The sequence below is a fragment of the Brassica oleracea genome, chromosome C9, assembly GCF_000695525.1.
Source record: "Brassica oleracea var. oleracea cultivar TO1000 chromosome C9, BOL, whole genome shotgun sequence".
Lineage (NCBI taxonomy): Eukaryota > Viridiplantae > Streptophyta > Magnoliopsida > Brassicales > Brassicaceae > Brassica > Brassica oleracea.
The window spans coordinates 20073946-20080014 of NC_027756.1; the positions used below are offsets into that span (position 1 = coordinate 20073946).

Sequence of the window (6069 nt, forward strand, 5' to 3'; positions counted from 1 at the left end):
GTTAATTTGCGTGGGCCTTGCGACGAAACGAAAGACGGGCCTCTGTCTTTCCTCGTTATTTTGCGATTAATCTTCGACGAACCGTAATCCTATATATAGGCGAAACCGCAGGCCCTCTTCATTTCCTCTCTATTTCCTCTCTACAGCCTCTCTATTTCCTCTCACCATGGTAAGTCTCTCATTCCTCTCTAAGTAGTTTAGGGAATTTAGATTAGGTGGTTAGTTTAGGGAATTTAGTTTACGAAATTAGTTTAGAAAATTTAGGTTTCGTAATTTTATTAATTACGTAGTTAATACTGTTCATAATTTTTTTTTTTACTCTTGACTTTAATTTAGAAATTTAAATTTTGCAGACTATTCGCAAGCACCAGCGTACTGCTCACTACTCGTATATATATATAATAAAAACTTTCTTAACTATTTTTAGGCCAAGGAGTTGGGACGTTTACCGACTCTTATGGAACTTTTCGATCGGACCCACAAGAACAAGGCGGGCGCATTTGTAGATGAGAGGTCTGAGAAGATCTACAATGATGTGGCAGCTCGTATTGACGAGCGTGAGACCCAGCTGGCGCAGGAGTCCGCCGACGGATCACCCGTCGTCTTATCCACAATAGAAGTGGATAGAATTTACGAGGAGGTAAATTTTATATAAATTTTTTATTAATTCCATTTTACTTTAAAATTTAAATTTTAATATATATTTTATTGTTTTTTAAGGTCGCTCCTAAGAAAAAGGGACGTGTGTTGGGGATTGGTTCCGTCAACGATGTTCCGAGAGCGACTTCCTCTTATGGCCAGAGACGGGATGATGAAGTCTCTCAGCTGCGCGACGTGTTGGAGACGACACAACATCAGCTGTCGTCGACACAAAACGAGTTGGCCTCGACAAAATCGTCGTTCACAGCTCGTATGACTGGTCTCGAGAACTTCTTGGACGTCATAGCGGCCACAAATCCGGAATGGGAGGCCATGTTCAGGACCATGAGACAACAAAACCCCATTCCAGGCGAGACATCCGTGCAAGTCAACGAGGAAGATCTCTCGAGAAGGAGCGAGGAATTCTACGACGCGGCAATGCAGCATTAGTTTTTTTTTTGTTATTGTATTTTAAAATTCAAAACTTATTTATATATTATATAATTTCATTTTAATTCGGCCAAAAAAAATTTTCTATTCGATTTAATTTCAATTAAAATTTTATTAATAAATTAAATAAATATAATTTTTATTTATAAATTCAGTAAATAGAAAACAAAGTAATTGCGTCGCTAATTCCCGATGTATTAACGAGGAAAATTAACGACGAAATATCGAGGAACAATTAACGAGGATTTTACGTGGATTTAGTTACGATTCTATTACGACGAATTTTTTCGTGTTCCTTACGTTTTTATTACGACGAATTTATTTAGAGGTTTTTGCGGGTCTTTTACGACGAATCATTTACGAGTTTCTTACGAGGAAGCACAACGACCGCGTTACGTGGAAACCCCACGTGGTCTTTACGACGAAAACTTAATTCTTCTTTACGAGGAAAATATAACCTCGCTAATTAACGAGGAAATGGCGACGAATCTTCTCTTACGACAATCATATAACGACGAAACGTCTTTCATCGCCATTTCCTCGTAAGCCTTCTTTTCCGAGGAAATAACGACGATTTTGGCCGTCGTTAAATTTGTGTTTTCTTGTAGTGATAAAATTTGAGGTTTTCAAGTTCAAAGAGATTAGAGAGAGGTTGGAGAGTTTTAGTGAGAATTGTTACATTTTGTTGTAACTATTTGAGAGGAAGAGAGATAATGTGTACACTTTCTTTATATATGGAAACAAAAATTTCCATTTACATTAAATATTTTCGATTCAAAAGACTTTCAGGGAAGTCTTCTATTAGATGACTTCATGGAGGTCTTCTACCTCTAAATATACTACTCGCCCAGAAGACTTCCTGAAAGTTTTCTAGACCCTAAATTTATACTCTAAACTTAAATAACTAACTAAATGGAGAAAAAAAATACTTCACTAAGCTTAAAATAAACTTTGATAGTGTTTGATATACACGAAACTAAACACATAGGTCAAATTTTAATTTTTCAAAAAAAAATGTTAAGCTTCCAAAATATAACCCTAAAAATACAAACAATACTACAACATATGTTACCATACCTTAAACAAAGAATACTATGACTCACTACATTCACTCATTTGTGTTGAAAACTTTTCAATTGCACTATATCTTAATTTATATCATTTGAAAATGCTGATAATTACATGATTTCAATTGCTTAACATTTTTAAATGATATAAATTAAGATAGAGTACAATTGAAAAGTTTTCAACACAAATGAGCAAAATACTTATTCTACCTCAGTGTGGCTGAAATGGATTGTTAGAGACCATCATAGTACAATTGAAAAGTTTTCAACACAAACCGTATTCTACCTCAGTGTGGCTTAACATGTATCACTTATTGTCAGCGAGCAAAAGATTACCAATGGATAACTCTGCTCGCCTTTTATTCCCATGGATCTTGCTAATTTGGAAGGCTCGTAATGCTCTCTGTTTAGAACGAGTGCAAGTAACCCTGAGTCTATTATATCCAAAGCTACAGAGGATGCGGGGAGTTGGCTAAACTTGCAGGTTTTAGATCAGGAGGAACATTACGATCAGGCCTCGGTTCCACTCCCTTCCATTAGCTGGCAAAAATCTGCTCAAGGATTTATTAAGTGCAATGTTGGGTCTTTATGGGAAGCATCGTCTCAAAAATGTGGCTCATCATGGATTGTTAGAGACCATCATGGTATCCCTCTGCTCCACAGTCGAAGAGCTTTCTCTAGTGTGCTATCTCCATTTGAAGCTGATCTGTTCTTGATAATGTGGTCAGTGGAAGCACTTCGAGACTTGCATATCACGAAAGTGATCCTTTAAGTATCTTCTGCTGAAGCGTGGAAGGCGTTTATCTCTCCAGAAAAGTTCCCTAATGTCTCTTACGCTCTTTCACGTCTCCGCAGAATTGCTAAAGAGTTCGAGCAATTCCAATTGTTGCTGTCTCCTCTGGGTATTAACTCAGCTACATTATCTATTGCCCTTAGCGTGACTAAGGATCGTCGATACCAATCTTATCTTGCTCGACCATGACCCGCGGTTGAACCGGTAAATCCGGCGACCCGAAATAAATCTGGTTTGAGTTTTGAGAAATAACCAATATTTAAAAATCCAATAAAACTCACAAAAATCCATTAAAACCCAGAACCCAGTGACCGGTTGAACCAATATATAAATTTTAGTTATTTTTTTAGTTTTTTAATTATCTTTTAAAGTCTATTTGTAACTTTGTATTCTAAATTCGGTCATATAGATTATGGAGCGAGTGAATTGTGTGGATTGGTATTTGATACCATGTTAAATTATATAGATTTTCAGCTCAAAACCAGGTGATTCATTTCTCTTATATATATAATTGACTCTTTTTACTACACACATTTTTATATTAAAAAAAACAGAATCATGAATGATGCTATATAACCTTCTAGTGTTTATCAATCATAATAATTATATAATTGAAGAATAATGAATTTTTCTGATAGGATAATCTCTTTTCTCTTAAATTATTAAGTAACCATTAATCCATATGTTAAATAATATATTTTAATAAATTTTATCACATCATATTTGAAAAAGCCAAAGGAATCAAAATTTTCTGAAACAATGCCTTATTCACTTTTGCAACCGGAGGTTTTTTATGTATTGTTTCTTTGAATCCAGTTTCACATGTGGTTGGTGCATCCAAAGCAGCACTCAAGTGCACACTAGCGTTTCTGTAATTGCTTGATTTAACGTTTTTCAAAGCTTAGTTTAAATAATCTTTACCATCAGTATATAGCTTGATGCAGTCGCGTAAAGGTAACAATACCATGTGAAGCTTTCTTGTCCATGAGAATCTTTACAACGATCTTTTTTACCTTAATTGTGTTAAACTCAGCATTCTTCGTAGACGCTATGAGCAATCCTTTCAGATTAGTTGCGGCTTTGCTATGCGGGTCGGTTTCAAGAGACTGGACGCAAAAATCATATTTGAAAAGAGGGTCTTTAGCTGCAGCTTTCTTGCGAGAATCTTGAATAAGAGTTTGGGCGGTTGTGAAACAGATCAAGAAGAGAAAAAACATAACAAAGAAAACGGGGAATTTCATTATTTATTTTAATTTTCTGTTGGGGAGAAGAAAAATGAGAATGTGTTGATAAAGAAACTTATCCTTCTGATTCAATTTATAGTGAAAATGAAACAAAGAATTTTACAGTAAGATCGTTATATAACTTAAAAACTTACCATTCTATGCCAAATTGTTTGTTGTAGAACTCTTTCGATGCGTTATTTTTTTTTAAATAGAGATAAAAATGTTAGTGTTAAAAAGATATCACATATTCACTTATAATGTTTATTTATTAGATTATGGTCAACAAGCAATGTTTGCTTTCCCATTTCCAGATATGCATGTTAAATTTGGTCAACTCCTTCATCAATGTTACGATTTTAGAGAATAGAGTAGGTATTGAGAGATTAAAAGAAGATTAGAGAAGATTAATGGAAGATTTGTAGAGAGATTAGGTAGTAATCATGTTTAAGAGTATTTAAGAATCATCATGAACAAGAGAGAGAGTCTAGAGAGATAATCTCAAACTTCTTAATTATTAATCTGATCAGAGTTTACAATATATATGAGGAGGCAACACTGAGATGAGGGTTTCATAAAGAGCCACTATTACAAGAGATAGGGTTTGCTTTAATTCAAACCATCCAATGAGCTTCTTCCTTGTGCATAAAGCTCCTTTTGCTTTATCCAGCTCTTCTTCAGCCTGTCACATGTGCTTCTTCTTCCCTTGAAACGGTCTGATGCCTTAGCAAAGGGAATAGGGCTTCTCTTCTTCATCCAAAGTTACCCGGGTAACTAGTATAACTAGTATACTAGGATAACTAGGGTAACTTTGGTTTAACCCTTGAAAGTTACTCAGGTAACTAGTATTACTACGCCATGTATGGCATCTTCATCATACTCAACTCCTCATGTCTTTCTCTTCCCATATATTGATCTCATCTCAGCACTCCCCCTCAAGCTTAGCTTTGTGAAAGTCTAAGCTTGGATAGCCATGAGATCTTCCTCGTTAAAAATCTCACCAAGGAAAACCCATTTGGACAAAACCTTGATGAGGAAAAAAGAGTAAAGACCTCATGCCTTAGGGGATCAGCTCCTTCTCTTCCCAAGATCTATGAGTCCCAATCTGATGTGAATGGACTCCATAGTCTTTTGTCTTGCTGCCTTGGTGAACACATTGAACACATCTGCCAACTGATCTTAAGTAACCATGTTTCCTCCAATGAAAGTGCAGTAGCCTGTTGTAGACCTTCTGTCTGCTCTATCACCTGCCCAATCAGCATCACAATAACCCACAACTTCAGTGCTTTTATTGCACCCATCCATATACCAAGCCCTTGAGTTCCATTCAGGTACATGAGAACCTTCTCCACCATGCGCCAGTGATGCTCTTTTGGAGCTTGCACATGCTGGCTCACTTGATTCACAGCAAAACAAATGTCTGGCCTAGTGATGGTCAAGTATATCAGCTTCCCCACAAGCTTCCTATACAGCTTTGGATCATGGAACAACTTGCTGTCTTCAATCTCCCCCTCACGTGGAACCTTGTACCCACCCTCCATGGGCATCTTGGCTGTTCTTCCTCCATACACACCAGCATCCTTCAAGAGATCCAATGCATACTTCCTTTAAGAGATAAACAACCCTTCCTTGGATCTGCACAGCTCAATCCCAAGGAAGTACTTAATCTCTCCCAAATCCTTTATATCAAATACTGATTTCAGAAACTCTTTGGTGGCTCGGATTCCTTCCTTATCACTGCCTGCTATGATGATGTCATCCACATACACAAGCAAAACAATGATGCCTGAGGGAGTATTGAGAGTAAAGAGAGTGTGATCAAGCTCGGACTTCCTGAAGCCTCTACCATTCAGTGTTGTGCTTAGCTTATTGTACCATGCTCTAGGTGATTGTTTCA

The 6069-nt window shown here is 36.7% G+C and overlaps 1 pseudogene; it reads right to left on the reverse strand.

Moving 5' to 3' along the window:
* Positions 1-3661: 3661 nt before the first annotated feature.
* LOC106317514 lies at positions 3662-4214 on the reverse strand (annotated as a pseudogene).
* Between the last annotated feature and the right edge of the window lie 1855 nt (positions 4215-6069).